This window comes from Eucalyptus grandis, chromosome 5, assembly GCF_016545825.1.
Source record: "Eucalyptus grandis isolate ANBG69807.140 chromosome 5, ASM1654582v1, whole genome shotgun sequence".
Taxonomy (NCBI): Eukaryota; Viridiplantae; Streptophyta; class Magnoliopsida; order Myrtales; family Myrtaceae; genus Eucalyptus; species Eucalyptus grandis.
Window position 1 is genome coordinate 35,660,484 of NC_052616.1, and position 10,926 is coordinate 35,671,409.

A 10,926-nucleotide genomic window follows, 5' to 3' on the forward strand; every position below is an offset into this window, starting at 1 on the left:
CTCAATCGTTCTCCCTTCACTCAATTATCACTGGAATGGATTCGAGCACATGACTCATAAAAATTGTCCCGTTATGTCGTTCTTCTAAAAAAACGACTTTTTCAAAATCATCAATGTCAATTTCCGTGAAATAAAATAAATTTATCAAAACTGATTTTCGTCTTTGTATCCTTCCATCATTATAGAAATATATTATGTCTTTGATGATCGCTTGCTTAAAATGAACAATTACCTTTTTCGTTTTGCTCAAATCCCCTTTAATTAACCCTAGTTAGTTAACTTTAATTCCCAAATAGAATTCTGTATTTCTTTCTTCTCTTCGTTAATTTTCTTTGATTTTCCCGTTGTTGGAAGCTCTCCCTCCTTTTCTCCGCCATAGCCAAACTTCCAACTCCATCGTACGACACCAGTGAGCTCTAACGCATTGAAGATCGCCGCCTCCCAACGGAGGCGACGAATAGAAGAAGAAGTTCGTCTTCCGGAAACAGAGTCCCTAGCGAACCAACGGCTGACGGAGACCGGCCAGCGGAGGCGACGGACTGCCACCGCCGACGGAAGCCATGGAGACTGGCTACGTAGCTTCGGGTGAATGATTCTCTCCTGAGGTTCTGAGCTTCATGCAGCTGACTATATAGATCAGGTAACGCATGGCACATCCAACTTTTATTAAGTTGATTTAATACTTGAGATGGATTTTGAATTTGATTCGGTTGGTGCTGCAATTGCGCGGGAACTTAAAGGATGTGTCGTTGAATTTGTTCGAGAGACGCCGAATCGGTGTTTCTCCATAAGTTTTGTCTGTGGATGCTTGATAGTGAATTCATAGGTTATCGACGTTAGACGCTGCAAAATCGGGGACAATCTCTGGAAGGTATAGCTTTTCTTTCTCTGTTTTCATGGGTGGCAATTTATTGAAAGAAGTAGGTGAAGTCTAGGTTCAAAGGAAAAACAAGCGGGGAGTGGGGAGGGGCGTCCATGGGTTGGTTCCCCCTTTCCGGGATTTGGGTGTTTTTGAGGTGTCGAGGAAATGTGGATGTGTAGTATGTACTTATCATACAGATGTGCAGCGGTGATAGGTTTGTCGGGAGGATTTAATTCTGAGAAACTTTGGGATAGGGCTTTGTCTCTATGTTTTTTGAGGCGCTTGAAGGGGCAAAACAATAGAGGAATGAAGAAGATGCAGTCAGATGGCAAGCCACCAGGAAAGGTCACTTGACTCTGGCAACTAGAGAGAATTGAAAAACAAATTTACTTGGGAGTGTGACAGTAATATGAACATTGGTTGTGCCCATGTATAACTGGTTAGGTGGTTATTTTCTTTTGCCCTGTGGACTGTGGATATGAAAAAGAAATAATCACCAGAAACATGGAGTTTACATAAGTTATTCAGTAGAATAGAGACAAAAGCACAAGAAGCTGATTGTCAATTCTGAATTCTGCTGCCTTTGCAACAGTTTAAAATTCTCTTTTTATCCTTATGTGCTACAGCTTTTGTGAAGGAAAATGACTGAGAAGCTAAAACTACTAGATGCTTCTTGAATGTTTGAGTGAAACCTGATTAATGAAGGATAAACTTCTGACATACCGATACAAGACACACTGTAATGAGCAACATGTAGTTTCTCAAATTAGTTGCAGTTTTTGCTTTAGTGTTGTTAGGGCCATAGCAGTTAAAGTGTCAGGAGGGATTTGCATCTAAATTATAGGATGAGTATGTATTAATTATCATTACTTGGAAGTTTGTGACCAGTATATTATACAGGACCTGCAAGATCTTGATCTTATAGCTAGGAGATATGATCCGAATGTTTATCATTGCTTCTCCACCCCTTTTATAAATTTTGGACAGCACTTTGCTGTTGTTCTGAATTGATACCCTCACATTATCCACTCACAGTTATTGTTAATCTTTCTTGTGTTTCTGCTTTAAACATTTCTTTAATAAATGCTAATATAGTATATCTGAACAAATCTGTTAAAGAGTGAATTTTCTATTCATTATTGGGCTGTAAATGGTTTTGTTCCCATTATTCTTTCATAAAATATGACCATAGCTAACAATAGCAAGAATCTTGCTTTACTATGTACAATGTTTCACGATTCTCCTGTGCCATTGTGCTCTGTTTGAATTTCAGACCGAGAATAGTCAAAGAAAAAGCTTTAATGAGGAGAGAGAGAATAGACAAATTATATATATATATATATTGGATTGAAATAAAGCTGTACGTTGAACGCTCATAGATTGTGTTGTATTGCATGCTTGAAAATGTTAACTTGTTCTTGATGGCCTCAACGGATTATAAATTTATAGATTATTCTGGGTACATGTTTCTTGCTTTGTATTACATGAGAGCGAATTGTTATGGTGGCTTCACCTTTCCTGATTAATAAGGTGTTGTGAGAGATGCAAAATTCTAAAGTTGAGGGAAGCAAGTCAAGAGACTTTGCAAAATCTCAAGTATAGGGAGTTTAACTGCAATTTCACGTAAAATTTCAAAGAATATAACACTTGAGTACTAGAAATTAGATCGAATACCTAATAGGGAGGAGCAAAGAGAGTTGTCCATGCTTCACGCATAAGATCCTCTCTTAGATTCTCAGTGTTGTGGGTATATGAAGAAAGATAAGAAATTTCCAGATAAGGTGTATCGATGATTCTATCTTACAGAAAGTGATTTTTCCAATAGGATTCATGATCTAACACAGTTGGCTTTGACGAAAATCCTGTCCCTAGGATACATTGTATGCACTCTAATCTCCCTCACTTAGTCTGCATACCGAGCAAAGGATGAGCACCATCAAGCCTTAAAAGTATAGTCAACATGGAGCAGATACAAAAGAGGCAATTTGAAGAGGAAGAAGACAAGTTATATTGTGTTGTCATTATTTGCTTTTGTTAACTATTTTTTATTTGCTCTACAAATGCCCTCAACTCTAAGAGGAAGAAGAAAATGGCATTGAGAGATGCACCTACTCAAACGTTAAGCAAGAGTAAAAATAAATAAATAAATGTGAAGGAGAAAATGTGTTTCATGAAATGCATTTCCTAAATTTATGTTGAAACTACACTAAAAGCAACTTTCTCTCTGACAAATTTCCAAAGTTTGATATGCTTTCTTTATTTTTCTCCTTGCTTTTTCCTAGGCAACAAGACATGCAAAGATGGAAGTTCTTGATATTCTTCTTAAGCAGTGGCGGTGCACTGGATTTTCATCTGCAGAAGTTGCAGAGAATTTTTCAGCATGCTCCCTTTATGTGAGGTGAACCATGCATAATGTGTGCCGCAGCAGCATTATCAATTGTTGGTACATCTGTTGGTCATACTGAAATAATACTAAACTTTCATCAAATTTGTTAATTCAAATATGATTAGGTGACTCTTAGCCATTTTTAGGTATAGAGGAAGCATATTATGGCTGTGCAAATGATAAATTTGGAGGATGTGGCTCAATATTGCATTGTACATTTAGGTCAGTTTCGGAACTTGCTTTTGTTGCTGATTTCATATCTACTTAGCCCCACTTTGAAATTGTGACATCTATTGACAAGTATAGCTTACTAGGTTTGAATGAGATGGATTGGTTTCAGTAATTCTGTTTGTAACTTGCTTTTGGAGGTTTATGGAACTAATTTTCCACCTTTTCTGTTCTTTTCCAAGTCTGATTTCATATCTACTTAGCCCCCTTTGATTTTTTTTTTTTTTAATTGTGACTTGTCTTTCTATTTTTTTTTTTTGCCTAAAAAATTTACTTTTTTGAAGTATTACAAGTTAAGGCAACCTAGTTTTTTCTTGCTTTTCCCATTCCCTCTGTTAAATTGTTCTTCCTTGTGTTTTTTATGGCATGTGTTTCCATGTATTTAAAATGGTAGCTTAGCTTCTTCAAAGAAATGTGATATTTTAACTGAGGAATTTCTGATATGCCATGGGCAATGTACTCGATAAAGAAATCTCTTTTCCTATTTATTAGTTGCAATTGTCTCTTCTTGCATACATGAGGGCATGTGCTTCCTAAATTGTGAAATGTGTATTTTAACTGGCTTTGTTTCTCTTTTCTTGTTTATTAGTATGATTTTCCTAAATTTGTGGTGTATCTGTGTTTCCATATGATTTTCCATCTGTCTAATGCTGCCATGATCTGACATTTCATGTTTCCTAAGCTTGTTCAGAAGTCATTAATTTTTTACTCAGACTTTGTTGACATAAAAGTTAAAAACTTAGTGAAATAGGATTTGTTTCATTGTGATTGGAGCACTGCATAAAGTAGCTAATCTATATCACAAACAATGTCTTTCTGTTGAATTATTAGTTTTAAAAGAAGAAGCTCAAGTATGCTGCTCTTAATAATCTGTTTACAAGTGAAAAGTATTGTGGGAAACATGAAGTAGCTCATTGCCTTTTTGAATACAACATCAAGCAAGAGGATGCTCCTTGCAGATAAAGGACCACCTTGTGAATCTCAAAAACTAGCCCTAATTATTGCATATTTTCATGATAGAGAGAATGAGACTGTTGCTAGCAGGGAGCATGGTTCATATGCGACGTTTGGAAGATGGAGCTAATTGAAACCCATCTTAGCCAGTATTAGTATACAAGTAATCCATAAATCTTCTCTCAATCAGATCACCAATGCAAATAACTCCATGAGAGAACTTGTCCATCTGTCTTAAAAGCCTCAAAGTATGCCCTGTTTACAGCATGTTGTTTGATCTTGAAGGACATTAGGTTTAAGCCCTAACCCTAACACACATCTTTTAATCTGATGCAAGAAGTTTGCCAAGGTGTATAGCCTAGTTATTGTCAAATGATTTAAATAGTACACTTTAGAGTTAATATGCTTGCCTGAATATCTATTTTCTGCAGTATAGACATGTCTTAAAGTTGATATCCTTAGGACCTAAATGTAAACTTCATAAGTTAAGCATCCTTTATCCGCAAACTTGTTTTTGCTTGGATGATTTCAAATTCTTTTTGGGTTTCAAGCTGATGAGGCTCTATCAATTATTCTACTAAATTATCTCTTGCATGGTATTTGGACATGTTTTTCAAATAGAATCTGTTTTGGGTTTCAAGCTGAGGAGCTAGGTGAAAATGCAGAATTATCAGAAATAGTTGGTTGCTTCCACAGAAATTTAATCTTTTTTCCCCTTTTCAAGTCTCTGTGTGATTTGTGAATGTTTCCAACTTTTTTCTTGTTTCTCTTGCAGTAATGGAAATCTGATCAAATGCACCCTAAGTATAGTTGATTTAGTGGAATGGTGTTCAGCCATATAATGGTTGCAAAGAATGGTTGTAGAATTTGCTCAAAAACAAAAGGTAAGATTAATAGATGCACGGTCTTTTCTTTTGGCCAATTTTCAGATGCCTTGTTATCAAATGTAGCTTTTTCCTCTAGACTGCGTATTCATGGCCAGATTGTCATTTGAGAAATGGGATGTCGTGTCCTTGGTTAAGGAAAAGATGAAGCGCAGTATCTTAATAGCTAATCTATTCGTTAGACTCATTGAGAGAAGTATCTTCTTGATCCTTATTGTGAATTACTAACATATATGGTTCTTGGTCAAGCAATTCTCCAATATGAGCTCTTCAGTTGCATATATTTCAAGAGACTGATCTGACCTTAACCTTTTCATGCTTCTAAGATAATTAGTACGCTTTGGCAACTCATTACATACATATAATATGGCCTTGAAATAATCTGTCTAGGCAATTATATAATTAATTTGATTTCCTTCTCTGTTTTATAGAACTCTGTAACTTGAATGTCATTTCTCGTCGCCATCTTCCCATCCTTTTTCATTCATTTGATGTATATGACATTGTGCAGTATATGATTAGTTTAACTATTATAGATAAATACTGAATGCTAATCTTTGGATTTCAGCTCCAAAGCCTCACAGGTCACGGGTTACTCAAGGCTTCTTATTAGATCTGTGTGCATTGGCTCTTCCTGTTGAACCTTTCGTGGCTTTGCATGACTAGGTAAGACCTTTGGATTATGATTGTCACTTTTCTGAACATCATGAACATGTATGGTATTATGATACAACTCCGTTGCATGTTGAATGATTGTCAGTTACTTGTGCATATAATAAGTGGGCTGCATGGTGTAACCTTCTATAGTCCTGTTAAAAGGGAATGGCATGAATTATGGCGCTGTGGCGATGTTTCTTGCTATGGCTATAGGATATGATGCTCATGCTAAGATGGAGTATACCTATAGCTATAGATTTCCTTGTATGATAGTAGTCAGTCACAACAAGGACACTATAAAGGTCTTCAATATGAAGTTAGACAACATCCTTGCTCTTCATTCCTGATTCTTGGTTTATTCTGATTATATTGTTCATTTTTGTTATTCCTGTTAGTTAATCTCTTCATTTGACTATAACCTAAGTCAAACTTGCAATTCAAGGTAGTTCCCATTTTTGAGGTGATCTCACCGTCAAATTACTTTTGAACTATAGTTTTGTGACTCTTTGTATTCTACTTGTAAAGCACAAATCTAAATGTGGTATCATTGGTGCCGATTCTAGCACAATAAGATATTCTCCTGTTTGTGTGTGATATCAGAAACAGTTAATTATTTTATCACAAATGTATGTTCAAACGGCCTTTTGAGTATAGAGACTTGTTTGAATATTACTAGCGATGATTAGAATTCTATTTTGTGATAAGATGATGTAGTTAAACATCTAACATTGCATAAAGTAGCTTTAAATGATTCTATGCACTCTGCCTGACAATGCATGTGCCATTTACTACTTTTCCAATCACAGAATTTCCTCAAGAAGCCCAGAGAGAAGAAGCTTGATTCTTGTCCAGATCAGTTTTTGCCTGGTGGTCATGTGTTCACTAAGAATTGAAGCTACAGTCACATGTTAATTTCATACTTTAACTTAATTATTAGACTGTTAAGATAATTTATGGCATGACCCTATGTAGGCACCACTTTTCTGATGCTAATTTTTGTCATCAACATATTCTGTAATCTACTTGATTTTTATTTTTTTTTTTGAGTTTTTAGAACTTTGAGTTAATTCTAGGTGTGCTATTGATGTGTTTGAGCACCAGAGTTCGGATATTATCTTGTGTGATCCCTAATGATGATAAAAGTGATATATAATTTGCATGTCATTTGCATGGATTTCATGGCAAAGAATGCATTGATGGATTTAAGCTTTATGATTGTAGCAATTATGTCATAAACACTTGAATATATAATATTGTTGAGTCAGTTAATGTGGTGATCATTGTTGACTTTGCCTAGCATTATACAAAATTGTGAAAAATCTCAATGATTTGATATGGTCACGTTATGACCATGATTGGTTTAGATAGTCAAGTGGTGGCTCCAAGATTAAATGAAAGTCTCAATGTTTTGCTTGGTCAAGAGGCAATTTCTTCCCCGAGTGTGCTTTCAATATTGTTCAATCCTCCATGAGAGACCTTTTTTCTTCCAGTTATAAAATGTTGAATTTTGAGTTCTTTTTAGCTAGTAATATCCCAATCTATTAAAACATTTGAAAATACCAAAACATTTGCTTGAAAGACCAATAGCCTAACACTAATAGGAAGATTGTTCGACCATAATGTGTTCAAAATTTTTATAAAATGTGGGGGAACATTAATTGCATGATATTTTGATCCTTGAAAAATGCTCTGTTATAATATTTATAAAATATATTGAGAATATTATATTGCTCAATCATGGTTATGTGTTATTATTATATAAGGTTAGCATGTCTTAGTTGCAATAATAAAGTGATTGGCCAACAGTGAAGATCAATATTTTAATAATGATCTGTGATGGATAAGTCTATTAAAATATGCTACACAGATTGGTCATGGTCTTCATTCACCTCCTAACTGCATGCATCTACGGTTTATTCCTCAAGACCATCTAAGGTAGGAGAAAGGGAAAAAGCCTAGTCCTGAATTTGTATGGCTTTATCCATATTACATTGGTAATATGAGAGAATTCCTAGTTATCTATTGTTGCATTCTCTATCTAAAGATAGGTTTCTAAGAAAAGTACATCAAAACTTTCAAAGTTTGTTTGACCATCTCTTTTGAAATGCTAAATTAAATATGAAGGTCCTAGTTATTTCGGATCATAGGAGACAAAGTTCTATGAAGAGATTGCTTCTTAATTTTGTAGCATTTATATTGCCTTACGCATATGTTGAGTTTGTCATATAGAGTACTTTACAACATCTTGTTACAAAGCGCACCAACGTAGTAATACATACGTAATATTTTTTTGTGAGATGCTTAGTGCTTGACGAATCACAAATGCATTTTAATAGAAAAATAAATAAGTACAAAAACGAAAAATTAAAAAAAAAAAAAAAATAAAGAAAAGTGAAGAGAGAAAGGACAATAATGAAGCTCCAGCCCATCCCTTAAGTTCGGCCCTTTGCAGCCCGTTCCAACCACGATTGCAGCCCAGCCCATTGCTTCAGCCCATAACTCGAGCCGATAGGACCCTTAGCTCAACTCACCGTGGCTGCGCCCCCGCCTCCGCCTCCACCTCCGGCGCAGCTTCTCTCCCACCGCCGGCATGTCTCTGCTACCGCCGATGGCTCCTCCGTTTGGGTTTTTCCCTCTCCGGCAGCCATCACTATCACTGCCTCGCCTGCGACGGTCTCGATCTCAATCCGACTCCCCTCGCTCCGCGATCCTTCAAGCGCCATGCTCCAGCCTCCACTTCTTCCGTCATCTGCCCCTCTCCAGCATTGCTTCGGGCTTCGGCCTCAGGATTGCGCGTACCCGGCGTTGAGATTCTGAGGGCGATGGCTTGAAGCCGTTTGTGGCCTTCGCTGACTCATTGATGACGCCCACAGCTGAATCAGGTCATTTTGCATCTGACTGAATTCTAGATATGATGTCAGTTCATTCCTGCTTTGCCCTCGCTGTTGTCCGAGTTCTATTGCGGTTGATTACACTGTGGAGGAGGAACCGAGTTTGCAAGGAAGGTGTTCGCTGAAATGACTAAGCTGGACTCTGTTTCGAGGAGTACCTGTCCACGATAGAGATAATCGACCACTCCGGCCTCAAGCTTTGGACTGGTGATCGAGCGAGAACTAGTCTCTCCAAGATCGAAGTCCAAAGAAGCACGCAAAATGCGCTCGACGAAGCCCCGTTCGTGTCCATGGACTCTCTCTATCTCTCTCAAGTCTCAACTCAACCAGACCAAAAGAAAGAATTAACTCGAAAGAGTTTGTACGAAAGGATCGGAACTGGAGATGGCGAAGCAGACATGGTGGGCTCAGGGAAGGTACTTGGGATCGACCGGCGGGTGAGCTCACGCCGTACCGGCCGTATCACCTTGAACTCGAACTTGGGGCTCTCCACCTCCTCCAACGCCAGAATCCGCAATCAGCGCAAGAGCAGTTCAGGACCCAAAAGAAAGTGACAAACCCGATCGGTGCGGGGAAAGAGAAGAGGGGGACCCCTCTTTGTAAAACTCGGCCAAGCGCCGGAAGCCGGAGGATTCTCGCGAGACGTCGCAGAGACACGCCGCCTTTCTTGCCATTTTTCGATTCTGGTTTGGCGAGGAGTGAAGGACTGGCTGAATTAGAGAGAAGCTTTGAGGTCGAGAGGGAAACTCTGGCTTCTTTCTTCTTTTGATTCTAGCTGTTGATTTTTAATGTCAAAAAATTGACGAAAATTTGAAACGCGGTTTGGTGTTTATGGTTCTTTTAAACGACAACATGTCCCGATGGCCTCCTCAGTTCATTCTTTCTTTCGACTTCTCAGCCTCAGGGTTGGGCTTTGATTCATTGTCCATATGCTACCCCATCTTAAAATGAGTGATGCAATATCATGCTTTAGATTAAAATTTCATTTTTCATCGCATGGATGACAAACACGTCATGATCTCATTGAAGAATACTTCTCATCGACGATGAAAAGCAGCGAATGACTAGTGACCGTGACTATGACCGGCAACTATAGATGGTGGTAGTAGCATTGGCGGTAGCGGCCCATACCAGCAACTAATAGCCAAGAAAGGGAGGCAGCGGATCAAGTTGTGCTTTTGATAGTTTTGTAGTTATAAGCTATAGTTAAGACACAAATGGAATGTATCAATTAAATCAAGTTTTAAGCATGCTCACTCAGAACATGCTTGTATATTTTCAATATGGGAATATGCTTGTTGTTGTGAATAAATTTGTGACCGATGAGAACGTCCGTTGGTCTCTGGACGGTCATGCAAGCGTTTTTGTTAAAGAAGATGAGCGAACATCAAGGAGAGACGAAGCTGCCATCTCTATCCCAGATATTGATGGAGGGGCCGACCATAAGGCCTTTTGTTTTCTAACATCCTTCCCCCTTTTTTTTTTATAATTTTCCTTTGTTTTGTTTTGGTCACTCCTGAATTTTCTTCGCTTTTCAATGGAATTATTGTCTCGTCTTCATTTATAGGACCACCATTTCGAAGCTTGAGTTGTGCTCTTGCTCCTGTTGCGGATAGTAATTAATTCTTATGATTTTCTTATCTTTTTTAAAAAAAATATTATAAAAAATCATAAACTGATATATATATATGTGCATATTTATCAAATTTACAAATTTTTTTTTTACAAAAAAAATCGTAAAATTATATGCTTGTGACAAATTTACCCTTCGTAAGTTTCCGTTGAATTTTACCGTCAAATTACTAAGTTCGATAACACATAACAATTGATAGGTATATCAATTTGAGATTTTACTTTCCATTTGTCATAGGTGTACTAGTTGGTGATTTTTCATGGTATTAAATAAAAGGTAAATTTATCAAATATATCATTTTGGAATTTTTGGTAGTTAAAAAATTAGTTTATGGTAAATTTGTCATAAATGTAAAAATTTAGTATTATTGATTATCAAAAAATTAGTTTGGGGTAAAAATTTATCAATTTACCAATTTGAGGTTTTTTGTG

General features: G+C 37.1%; 1 long non-coding RNA gene across 2 annotated transcripts; it reads left to right on the forward strand.

The window, feature by feature from the left end:
• Positions 1 to 286: 286 nt before the first annotated feature.
• On the forward strand, positions 287 to 7,070 carry LOC104444931. Of its 2 annotated transcripts, XR_005551458.1 has the most exons (5): positions 287 to 640; positions 3,145 to 3,260; positions 5,206 to 5,314; positions 5,883 to 5,980; positions 6,778 to 7,070. It is a non-coding gene; the product is annotated as an uncharacterized LOC104444931 (long non-coding RNA). The 2 variants fall into 2 exon arrangements; XR_005551457.1 differs by lacking the exons at positions 287 to 640; positions 3,145 to 3,260 and having other exon boundaries at positions 5,002 to 5,314.
• Positions 7,071 to 10,926: the final 3,856 nt, after the last annotated feature.